The 12,519-nt window shown below is 43.7% G+C and overlaps 4 non-coding genes and 1 pseudogene across 4 annotated transcripts; all 5 read left to right on the forward strand.

Moving 5' to 3' along the window:
- The first annotated feature begins 1,079 nt into the window (after positions 1-1,079).
- Positions 1,080-1,270, forward strand: LOC141246544 (U2 spliceosomal RNA). Its single transcript, XR_012310119.1, has one exon. It is a non-coding gene; the product is annotated as a U2 spliceosomal RNA (small nuclear RNA).
- Positions 1,271-2,385: 1,115 nt separating this feature from the next.
- LOC141246577 (U2 spliceosomal RNA) lies at positions 2,386-2,576 on the forward strand. The gene has a single exon (XR_012310148.1). It is a non-coding gene; the product is annotated as a U2 spliceosomal RNA (small nuclear RNA).
- Positions 2,577-3,691: 1,115 nt separating this feature from the next.
- Positions 3,692-3,882, forward strand: LOC141246555 (U2 spliceosomal RNA). The gene has a single exon (XR_012310130.1). It is a non-coding gene; the product is annotated as a U2 spliceosomal RNA (small nuclear RNA).
- Positions 3,883-4,997: 1,115 nt separating this feature from the next.
- Positions 4,998-5,188, forward strand: LOC141246545 (U2 spliceosomal RNA). The gene has a single exon (XR_012310120.1). It is a non-coding gene; the product is annotated as a U2 spliceosomal RNA (small nuclear RNA).
- A 6,231-nt stretch (positions 5,189-11,419) lies between these two features.
- LOC141246563 (U2 spliceosomal RNA) lies at positions 11,420-11,595 on the forward strand (annotated as a pseudogene).
- The last annotated feature ends 924 nt before the right edge of the window (positions 11,596-12,519 follow it).

Here is a 12,519-nt window from a genome sequence, read left to right on the forward strand (position 1 = left end):
TCAATGTTTTTTGTTCATTTTGCTTGTTTGTCGGATTTTGGGATGGACTCTTTGGCTCTGCTTTTCTTCTCCTCATTGGATTTTTCATGTTCAAAGTTGCAGAAGCCAGATTACAAGCTCATTTTGGTTCAACTTCAGCAACTGTGCATTGCATTGCCATGTAATGTGATGCAATGCTATCTTTCTAGCTCTCCCTTTTTACTTCCTTTTGGATAAACAGACATATTAGGCAAGCATTTTGGAGCTTTCACCTAAATAACTACAGGTGGTGAGATAAGCTGCACAATATAATTGACCTTTCAGTATATTGTTGCACACACACCATCTATTTAGCAAATGCCCTTGTTATCAACAGCAGCCTTTTAAACTCACCTGAGCTAACAGGTATGTGCGCTGGTTACTCTGCTGCGCTTAAAATTTCTTTTTTGGTTTGCTACAATGCCTTTTCTGAAACGTTGTCTCCTTCTGCTGGAACACTGACTTCTTTCATTTAATGCCTGCAGACTATAAAAGAGAACCCAACCCAAAAAGTTTGGTTGATTAGTCTGTGGCATTCTGTTAAACTGTTGCTTATGGCGGTCTCTGTGAGCTTCTCAGCGACATTCAGCCAGCCAGGTATCCTGCCTGCAGTAGATGGAATGTGGCAATGGAACGCTGGCTGCGCGTGTCATAATAGGCTCTGAGCCTTTATATACCTGTGCACAGCAGCAGCCACCTTCAGTCTGCTGCTGGACAGCCAGCAGCAGCAGCAGCAGGAGAGGTATGTAATCAGGAGCCCTCCTGCTAAGGGTAGACAGCTGCTCGTTCCACCCCACCCCCCGCCTTAATTGGTTCTCCTCCCTTCCAACGGTGTTGAGGCGGGTGGGAACAGCAGGGGGTGAAGGTGCTGTGTTTAAAGAGGTGGAGTTATGCAGATCTAAAACGCGTGGATTGCAGCAGCAGCAAGCCGAAAAGTGCAGGCATGTAAGGGATCTAGAGGTTGACAACATGTCTTCTTAACGGGAGTCCAGGAGCTCATCTCCACAAATTGACTTTTTAGGATCCTTGGGTGGCTCCGTAGTTTGAAACCAATTCTGGTTATCGCTTCTCGGCCTTTTGGCTAAGATCAAGTGTAGTATCTGTTCTTATCAGTTTAATATCTGATACGTCCCCTATCTGGGGACCATATATTAAATGGATTTTTAGAACAGGGAGATGGAAAAAGAGCTTGCTCTGTCCACTCCACGCATTGACCTGGTATTGCAGTATCTCCAGGACCGGTGCACCCCTTCTTTAATGCAGTTTCTAAAATCAGAAAGAATTGAATTCAATGTTTTTTGTTCATTTTGCTTGTTTGTCGGATTTTGGGATGGACTCTTTGGCTCTGCTTTTCTTCTCCTCATTGGATTTTTCATGTTCAAAGTTGCAGAAGCCAGATTACAAGCTCATTTTGGTTCAACTTCAGCAACTGTGCATTGCATTGCCATGTAATGTGATGCAATGCTATCTTTCTAGCTCTCCCTTTTTACTTCCTTTTGGATAAACAGACATATTAGGCAAGCATTTTGGAGCTTTCACCTAAATAACTACAGGTGGTGAGATAAGCTGCACAATATAATTGACCTTTCAGTATATTGTTGCACACACACCATCTATTTAGCAAATGCCCTTGTTATCAACAGCAGCCTTTTAAACTCACCTGAGCTAACAGGTATGTGCGCTGGTTACTCTGCTGCGCTTAAAATTTCTTTTTTGGTTTGCTACAATGCCTTTTCTGAAACGTTGTCTCCTTCTGCTGGAACACTGACTTCTTTCATTTAATGCCTGCAGACTATAAAAGAGAACCCAACCCAAAAAGTTTGGTTGATTAGTCTGTGGCATTCTGTTAAACTGTTGCTTATGGCGGTCTCTGTGAGCTTCTCAGCGACATTCAGCCAGCCAGGTATCCTGCCTGCAGTAGATGGAATGTGGCAATGGAACGCTGGCTGCGCGTGTCATAATAGGCTCTGAGCCTTTATATACCTGTGCACAGCAGCAGCCACCTTCAGTCTGCTGCTGGACAGCCAGCAGCAGCAGCAGCAGGAGAGGTATGTAATCAGGAGCCCTCCTGCTAAGGGTAGACAGCTGCTCGTTCCACCCCACCCCCCGCCTTAATTGGTTCTCCTCCCTTCCAACGGTGTTGAGGCGGGTGGGAACAGCAGGGGGTGAAGGTGCTGTGTTTAAAGAGGTGGAGTTATGCAGATCTAAAACGCGTGGATTGCAGCAGCAGCAAGCCGAAAAGTGCAGGCATGTAAGGGATCTAGAGGTTGACAACATGTCTTCTTAACGGGAGTCCAGGAGCTCATCTCCACAAATGGACTTTTTAGGATCCTTGGGTGGCTCCGTAGTTTGAAACCAATTCTGGTTATCGCTTCTCGGCCTTTTGGCTAAGATCAAGTGTAGTATCTGTTCTTATCAGTTTAATATCTGATACGTCCCCTATCTGGGGACAATATATTAAATGGATTTTTAGAACAGGGAGATGGAAAAAGAGCTTGCTCTGTCCACTCCACGCATTGACCTGGTATTGCAGTATCTCCAGGACCGGTGCACCCCTTCTTTAATGCAGTTTCTAAAATCAGAAAGAATTGAATTCAATGTTTTTTGTTCATTTTGCTTGTTTGTCGGATTTTGGGATGGACTCTTTGGCTCTGCTTTTCTTCTCCTCATTGGATTTTTCATGTTCAAAGTTGCAGAAGCCAGATTACAAGCTCATTTTGGTTCAACTTCAGCAACTGTGCATTGCATTGCCATGTAATGTGATGCAATGCTATCTTTCTAGCTCTCCCTTTTTACTTCCTTTTGGATAAACAGACATATTAGGCAAGCATTTTGGAGCTTTCACCTAAATAACTACAGGTGGTGAGATAAGCTGCACAATATAATTGACCTTTCAGTATATTGTTGCACACACACCATCTATTTAGCAAATGCCCTTGTTATCAACAGCAGCCTTTTAAACTCACCTGAGCTAACAGGTATGTGCGCTGGTTACTCTGCTGCGCTTAAAATTTCTTTTTTGGTTTGCTACAATGCCTTTTCTGAAACGTTGTCTCCTTCTGCTGGAACACTGACTTCTTTCATTTAATGCCTGCAGACTATAAAAGAGAACCCAACCCAAAAAGTTTGGTTGATTAGTCTGTGGCATTCTGTTAAACTGTTGCTTATGGCGGTCTCTGTGAGCTTCTCAGCGACATTCAGCCAGCCAGGTATCCTGCCTGCAGTAGATGGAATGTGGCAATGGAACGCTGGCTGCGCGTGTCATAATAGGCTCTGAGCCTTTATATACTTGTGCACAGCAGCAGCCACCTTCAGTCTGCTGCTGGACAGCCAGCAGCAGCAGCAGCAGGAGAGGTATGTAATCAGGAGCCCTCCTGCTAAGGGTAGACAGCTGCTCGTTCCACCCCACCCCCCGCCTTAATTGGTTCTCCTCCCTTCCAACGGTGTTGAGGCGGGTGGGAACAGCAGGGGGTGAAGGTGCTGTGTTTAAAGAGGTGGAGTTATGCAGATCTAAAACGCGTGGATTGCAGCAGCAGCAAGCCGAAAAGTGCAGGCATGTAAGGGATCTAGAGGTTGACAACATGTCTTCTTAACGGGAGTCCAGGAGCTCATCTCCACAAATGGACTTTTCAGGATCCTTGGGTGGCTCCGTAGTTTGAAACCAATTCTGGTTATCGCTTCTCGGCCTTTTGGCTAAGATCAAGTGTAGTATCTGTTCTTATCAGTTTAATATCTGATACGTCCCCTATCTGGGGACCATATATTAAATGGATTTTTAGAACAGGGAGATGGAAAAAGAGCTTGCTCTGTCCACTCCACGCATTGACCTGGTATTGCAGTTTCTCCAGGACCGGTACACCCCTTCTTTAATGCAGTTTCTAAAATCAGAAAGAATTGAATTCAATGTTTTTTGTTCATTTTGCTTGTTTGTCGGATTTTGGGATGGACTCTTTGGCTCTGCTTTTCTTCTCCTCATTGGATTTTTCATGTTCAAAGTTGCAGAAGCCAGATTACAAGCTCATTTTGGTTCAACTTCAGCAACTGTGCATTGCATTGCCATGTAATGTGATGCAATGCTATCTTTCTAGCTCTCCCTTTTTACTTCCTTTTGGATAAACAGACATATTAGGCAAGCATTTTGGAGCTTTCACCTAAATAACTACAGGTGGTGAGATAAGCTGCACAATATAATTGACCTTTCAGTATATTGTTGCACACACACCATCTATTTAGCAAATGCCCTTGTTATCAACAGCAGCCTTTTAAACTCACCTGAGCTAACAGGTATGTGCGCTGGTTACTCTGCTGCGCTTAAAATTTCTTTTTTGGTTTGCTACAATGCCTTTTCTGAAACGTTGTCTCCTTCTGCTGGAACACTGACTTCTTTCATTTAATGCCTGCAGACTATAAAAGAGAACCCAACCCAAAAAGTTTGGTTGATTAGTCTGTGGCATTCTGTTAAACTGTTGCTTATGGCGGTCTCTGTGAGCTTCTCAGCGACATTCAGCCAGCCAGGTATCCTGCCTGCAGTAGATGGAATGTGGCAATGGAACGCTGGCTGCGCGTGTCATAATAGGCTCTGAGCCTTTATATACCTGTGCACAGCAGCAGCCACCTTCAGTCTGCTGCTGGACAGCCAGCAGCAGCAGCAGCAGGAGAGGTATGTAATCAGGAGCCCTCCTGCTAAGGGTAGACAGCTGCTCGTTCCACCCCACCCCCCGCCTTAATTGGTTCTCCTCCCTTCCAACGGTGTTGAGGCGGGTGGGAACAGCAGGGGGTGAAGGTGCTGTGTTTAAAGAGGTGGAGTTATGCAGATCTAAAACGCGTGGATTGCAGCAGCAGCAAGCCGAAAAGTGCAGGCATGTAAGGGATCTAGAGGTTGACAACATGTCTTCTTAACGGGAGTCCAGGAGCTCATCTCCACAAATGGACTTTTTAGGATCCTTGGGTGGCTCCGTAGTTTGAAACCAATTCTGGTTATCGCTTCTCGGCCTTTTGGCTAAGATCAAGTGTAGTATCTGTTCTTATCAGTTTAATATCTGATACGTCCCCTATCTGGGGACCATATATTAAATGGATTTTTAGAACAGGGAGATGGAAAAAGAGCTTGCTCTGTCCACTCCACGCATTGACCTGGTATTGCAGTATCTCCAGGACCGGTGCACCCCTTCTTTAATGCAGTTTCTAAAATCAGAAAGAATTGAATTCAATGTTTTTTGTTCATTTTGCTTGTTTGTCGGATTTTGGGATGGACTCTTTGGCTCTGCTTTTCTTCTCCTCATTGGATTTTTCATGTTCAAAGTTGCAGAAGCCAGATTACAAGCTCATTTTGGTTCAACTTCAGCAACTGTGCATTGCATTGCCATGTAATGTGATGCAATGCTATCTTTCTAGCTCTCCCTTTTTACTTCCTTTTGGATAAACAGACATATTAGGCAAGCATTTTGGAGCTTTCACCTAAATAACTACAGGTGGTGAGATAAGCTGCACAATATAATTGACCTTTCAGTATATTGTTGCACACACACCATCTATTTAGCAAATGCCCTTGTTATCAACAGCAGCCTTTTAAACTCACCTGAGCTAACAGGTATGTGCGCTGGTTACTCTGCTGCGCTTAAAATTTCTTTTTTGGTTTGCTACAATGCCTTTTCTGAAACGTTGTCTCCTTCTGCTGGAACACTGACTTCTTTCATTTAATGCCTGCAGACTATAAAAGAGAACCCAACCCAAAAAGTTTGGTTGATTAGTCTGTGGCATTCTGTTAAACTGTTGCTTATGGCGGTCTCTGTGAGCTTCTCAGCGACATTCAGCCAGCCAGGTATCCTGCCTGCAGTAGATGGAATGTGGCAATGGAACGCTGGCTGCGCGTGTCATAATAGGCTCTGAGCCTTTATATACCTGTGCACAGCAGCAGCCACCTTCAGTCTGCTGCTGGACAGCCAGCAGCAGCAGCAGCAGGAGAGGTATGTAATCAGGAGCCCTCCTGCTAAGGGTAGACAGCTGCTCGTTCCACCCCACCCCCCGCCTTAATTGGTTCTCCTCCCTTCCAACGGTGTTGAGGCGGGTGGGAACAGCAGGGGGTGAAGGTGCTGTGTTTAAAGAGGTGGAGTTATGCAGATCTAAAACGCGTGGATTGCAGCAGCAGCAAGCCGAAAAGTGCAGGCATGTAAGGGATCTAGAGGTTGACAACATGTCTTCTTAACGGGAGTCCAGGAGCTCATCTCCACAAATGGACTTTTTAGGATCCTTGGGTGGCTCCGTAGTTTGAAACCAATTCTGGTTATCGCTTCTCGGCCTTTTGGCTAAGATACCACATCTTGCCAGACGGATTCTAAGCCAATCGTGCCCTTGGCCTTGAGGCATCGGCGGTGTAAAAGCCGTCTTAAGCCTCATGCTGCTTTAGGGGGCAGATACGCAAAGAAACCAAGAAGGCGATCGACCCTATCTACCTTTTGAAGATGGCATCAGCAGTAGCGGCCGCAGTGCGCTATGCCAGAGCTGGTGACCTTCGCATCAAGAACTCTTTCAAGATCGAAGTGGACGATGCATCCAAGGAGAAGTTGACCTTGAAGTTTTTCGTGAGGAGAGTGCTGCTGGAGATCCTAGGAGTAAAGAGGGAAGACATCCTGGCCCTTCAAGATCGCCCCGGTTCCTTCACTTTGACTCTGGAGTCGGAGTATGCGTGCCAGAACCTCTTCCGCCAGATTCACCTGCACCTTTCAGATGAGGATCTTAAAGGACTCACCTTTGTCATCCTTTACTCCGGTGGAGAGAAGCCGCTCGTGGTTCAGATGAGCAACCCTCATGTTCCCTTAGTTAATATTATTTGCTTTCTTCAAAACTATTTCCCAGAACTGCGGTATTCCCACAAGGTCATGAATGAGGAAAACCTCTGGACGGGAAAGCATAAATTTTTTGTTAAATTTTGTGAAGATCCAAATGGCATTGGTGGTCAGCGTCATCCTCCGTCAAGTTTCCTGATCGGTAGGGAGCGGGGGCGCCTCTTCTACCCGGACATGCCCCTCTTCTGCCGGAAATGCATGTGTTTCGGTCACACTTATGAGAACTGCAAGGAGGAGGTGGCAATCTGTAAGAAGTGCTACAAGCATGGACATGCCACAATGGACTGTACCAATGAGATGGTGTGCAACATCTGCCGGGTCCCAGGTCACTCCTTCCGGGAGTGTCCTTTGAAGAAAAAGGCGGAAACCTATGCTGAAACGCTGGCAAAGCAACCTGCCCGTGTGCCTCCATCTGCTCCCGGGGGGCAGAGGCAACCCTCTGCTGTTCCTGCTCCTGCGGGTGCGTCTACAGCGCGGGGGCAGTCTTCTAGCTCTCCAGTACCTGCTCCACAGACCAAGCCTGCTAGTACATCAGGTGGTACGTCTGCACCTGCTGCACAGAGGAAGCCAACCAACCCTCCTGCTCCTGCTGCTAAGGGGGGTCCCACCGGTGCTCCTGTATCTACTGTGCGAACACAACCCCCTGTAGGCGGGTCCACAAGCACTTCAGTGCCTGCTGCGCAGGGAAAACCTGCCAGTTCTCCTATTCCTGCTGCGCATAAGCCCACGTCTATGCAGAAACCTCCAGCTGAGAAACCTGTCCGTCCTGAGAGGAGGGAAGCTTCATCTAAGGACTGGGCTGCTGATTCTGATCCGGGTGATATGGTGGTGGAGGGGAGTCCCTCTGCTGAAATCGGGACATTTAGCTCGGAGGAAGAAGCAATGGAGCTGGAAACTCGTAGGAAAAGGAAAACAGATGATAGGTCTGATGAGAATGTGGCCAGGGAGACTTCCAAGAAGTGTCCATTAAAACCAAGTCTTCTGCAATACAAGCCAATGGCTCCCGCTGCCCCTCCTGAGGAGCCAAGGCCTTCAGACCCTATAAACATTTCTTTTTCGGACTCAGAAGTGCAGAGCCCGTTAACATCGGTGGGCTTTATGTCTGATTCTGACAGTAGTGTGACCTGAACTATCCTATCATGACCTCATCAATTAAAGTAGCCTCGCTCAATGTGAGGAGTATAAGGGGCTCTACAAGAAGGGCTGCTTTGTTTTCCTACCTGTCAACAGTGGACTGTGATGTCTTTTGTTTGCAAGAATGTAACATTGACTTTGATATGAATTATGCAGATTTAAGAAAAGATTGGCCTCATGGGCCCTCTATCTGGTCCGGAGATAATGAAAATCGTTCCTCTGGCATTGGAGTGCTGTTTAGGTCGCATGACTTTAAAATCAACTCTTTTGTGGACATTTCTTCTGGACGTGCTCTTTTCTTAAATATTAGTTTTAAAGGTGTGGACTTTAGACTTTTGAACATTTATGCTTCTCCGGTGAAGGAAGAGAGACATCAGTTGTTTGAAGATGTGCAATATTACCTACCTGGTTCATCGCCTCTGATGTTCTGTGGGGATTTCAATTGTGTCTTGCCTGGTGAAGGGAGAAGCGGGAGTTCCACCGTTCCTAAAAAAGACAAAACAGAGAAACAACTAAAGGATTTGTTAACTGATTTTTTTCTTAGAGACTCCTGGAAAGAGATCCGTAGTAATGATCCCGGTTATACTTGGGAGAACTCTTCTTCTAAATCTCGTATTGATTTTATTTTCATGTCCCAATATGTGAATGTCAAATCTGTTGTCTTAATCCCAAACATTTTTTCAGATCATAAGATGTTGCTATCAGAGTTAGAATTACCTGGGCTTGTCAAGGCAAGAGGAGTTTGGAGGCTAAATACAACATTGTTACAAGATCCTAAGGTAAGAACAGATTTTAAAGCGTTTTTTAATTATTTAAGAACAAAACAACAAAAATTTTTAACTCTGCTAGAATGGTGGGAATACAGCAAGATGAAGATAAAAAGTTTTTTTATCAAGGTCAGCATAGCCAATGCAAGAGAAAAGTCCGCTTGGCATAAAAGGCTTATTACTAAATTGCAGACCTGTTATCAACTAAGAGATGTGGGACTTGAAATGGACGATTTAATTGAAGCAACAAAAAAAGAAATTAAAAAGAGTATAGAGTCGAAGGGTAAGGAAATAATTTATAACTCAAAAATTGAAGTGATGGAGAAAAATGAAAAGTGCTCAAGATTTTTTTTTAAAAAAGTAGTTGCTGCTAAGGAAATGATAACAGAATTAGAGGGTGAAACTACAACTGAAGGTATGCTCAACCAAGCTCACCAGTTTTATCAGCAGCTTTTTAATGAGAAAACTATAGACCAGTCTTTTACTGAAGATGCCCTTAATTCATTAAAAAATAGTCTGAGCCGCGAAGACCAAGAATTGTTATGCACTGAAGTCACCTTGTCGGAAGTAGATGCTGCTATCAAAAGTTTTTCCTATGGGAAAACCCCTGGTTCTGACGGTTTGCCTGTTGAATTTTATCGTGAATTTTGGAATTTTTTAAAACCCGACTTGTTTTTAGTAATCAAAGAAGCTTTTAAGTGTGATATCCTGCCTATATCTTGGAGAAGTGGTCTGGTCTCCCTGATTTTTAAAAAAGGAGCCAAATCCCATCTGGCAAACTGGAGACCAATCACACTGTTGAATGTTGATTACAAGTTGATGTCCAAAATTTTAGTGAACCGTTTTAAAAAAGTTTTATCCAAAGTTATTTATGAAGACCAGGTATGTGGGGTGCCAGGAAGAGGAGTTGCGGAGCATCTCAATACCATCCGCGATGTCATATGGTACCAGCAATCCAGGAAGCAAGACTTAGCAATTTTATCGTTGGATTTTCAAAAGGCTTTTGATCGTGTCTCTCATTGTTTTTTATGGTTGGTTTTAAAAAAAATGGGCTTCCCTGAAATTTTTATCAAGCAAGTGGCACTTTTATATAAGAACTCTTTTAGTAAAATTTTAATCAATGGATTTTTGTCTAATGAAGTGTTTTTGCATTCAGGTGTGAAGCAAGGCTGCCCTTTGTCCCCAGTGCTATTTATATGTGCAATAGAGCCTCTTTTATCTATGCTACGAGAGGATAAAGTGATTAAAGGTGTCCCTATCCCTGGAGGACATGGAAGAGATGTGAAGGTAATGGGCTACATGGATGATATTACTATTTTTTGTTCATCACCTGCCGCTCTCAGGAGAGCTATAAGAACGACCAATTTTTTTTGTGAAGCCTCAGGTTTTAAGTTAAACATTGAGAAATGTGATTGTTTTGTCCGTGGCAATTGGGCGGATGTGTCCATCCCTGATCTCCCGATGCAGTCAGAGAAGATTAAAATTCTGGGCGTGATTTTTGATCGACAGAATGATGGAATGAAGAGCTGGGATGGAGTAAGGGACAAAATACAGAAGAAGATTGACTTTTGGAAATTAAGAAAATTAACAATCGAAGGTAAAGTTTTAATTATTAAGGCCCTTCTGCTTCCTGTCATGTTATATCTCAGTTATGTTTATCCCCCAAGTGACCTTACAGCGAGAAGATTACAGAGAATGCTGTTTGAATTTGTGTGGAACTCTAAGTTCGAAAAGGTGAAGAGAGAAACAATGTACAAGATGCACCACCTTGGTGGTAAGGATGTTCCCAACGTCAAACTGTTTTTATACTCCAAGTTTTTTAGCCTCTGTTTTAAATATATGTTTGCTTCAAGCCCTTGGGCACATTTTTTAAGATATGCAGCTGGCCACATTTTTAGGAGGCGAAAGTGGATATCCATTTCTTTAACAAGCCCAGTGTTGTTATCCCATCCACAACAATATGCCATCCTGGAGAAAGTTATCAGATTATATGGCCTAGATTCTTTTGAGATGGAGACATTGAAGAATGCAAGGAAGCTGCTGCAGCAATTAAAAAAGAAAGAAACTTTGACGCCCATAAGCCATTATTCATATAGCAGAGTCACTAAAATATGGAATTTAACAAATGCACCTTACCTGATGAATCAACATAAAGACTTAGCTTGGATGATTGTGCAGGAATGTTTACCGACTCGTGATTTCCAGTATAAAAGAAGACTTAGCACTATACAAACCTGCCCGAGGCATCAGTGCAATAATGATGAGACTACTATGCACCTTATTTGGAATTGTGATTTTGCACAGCAAGTGTGGAAAGACTGTGGTGAGCTTTTAAAATTTTTATCTGGTCTTAATTTTTTAAGCCATGAAATGGTTTTATATGGGATTTTACCAAACATGACGAAAGAAAAAGAGAGAGTTTTATGGTGCACTTTGAGTTGTGTTAAAAGTGCTCTATGGAAGACCAGAAACATATTGTTGTTTAAAAGAGACTATATAGAAGTCAAGGATTGTATAAGACTGGCATTAAGTGAAATTTATATGTACTACCTAATGGATATGAAGAAGCTTGGAAAGAAAAGAGCCCTGAGTATATGGAACTATCACCTATGGAAGATGTTATTTTAAAGCTCTGAAGAAAAGATAAAGACTACGATATTTTAAATATAAACGCAAAATCTGTTCTTATCAGTTTAATATCTGATACGTCCCCTATCTGGGGACCATATATTAAATGGATTTTTAGAACAGGGAGATGGAAAAAGAGCTTGCTCTGTCCACTCCACGCATTGACCTGGTATTGCAGTATCTCCAGGACCGGTGCACCCCTTCTTTAATGCAGTTTCTAAAATCAGAAAGAATTGAATTCAATGTTTTTTGTTCATTTTGCTTGTTTGTCGGATTTTGGGATGGACTCTTTGGCTCTGCTTTTCTTCTCCTCATTGGATTTTTCATGTTCAAAGTTGCAGAAGCCAGATTACAAGCTCATTTTGGTTCAACTTCAGCAACTGTGCATTGCATTGCCATGTAATGTGATGCAATGCTATCTTTCTAGCTCTCCCTTTTTACTTCCTTTTGGATAAACAGACATATTAGGCAAGCATTTTGGAGCTTTCACCTAAATAACTACAGGTGGTGAGATAAGCTGCACAATATAATTGACCTTTCAGTATATTGTTGCACACACACCATCTATTTAGCAAATGCCCTTGTTATCAACAGCAGCCTTTTAAACTCACCTGAGCTAACAGGTATGTGCGCTGGTTACTCTGCTGCGCTTAAAATTTCTTTTTTGGTTTGCTACAATGCCTTTTCTGAAACGTTGTCTCCTTCTGCTGGAACACTGACTTCTTTCATTTAATGCCTGCAGACTATAAAAGAGAACCCAACCCAAAAAGTTTGGTTGATTAGTCTGTGGCATTCTGTTAAACTGTTGCTTATGGCGGTCTCTGTGAGCTTCTCAGCGACATTCAGCCAGCCAGGTATCCTGCCTGCAGTAGATGGAATGTGGCAATGGAACGCTGGCTGCGCGTGTCATAATAGGCTCTGAGCCTTTATATACCTGTGCACAGCAGCAGCCACCTTCAGTCTGCTGCTGGACAGCCAGCAGCAGCAGCAGCAGGAGAGGTATGTAATCAGGAGCCCTCCTGCTAAGGGTAGACAGCTGCTCGTTCCACCCCACCCCCCGCCTTAATTGGTTCTCCTCCCTTCCAACGGTGTAGAGGCGGGTGGGAACAGCAGGGGGTGAAGGTGCT

This window comes from Phyllobates terribilis, unplaced genomic scaffold (assembly GCF_046119375.1).
Source record: "Phyllobates terribilis strain yellow unplaced genomic scaffold, ASM4611937v1 Scaffold_2578__1_contigs__length_122412, whole genome shotgun sequence".
NCBI lineage: Eukaryota > Metazoa > Chordata > Amphibia > Anura > Dendrobatidae > Phyllobates > Phyllobates terribilis.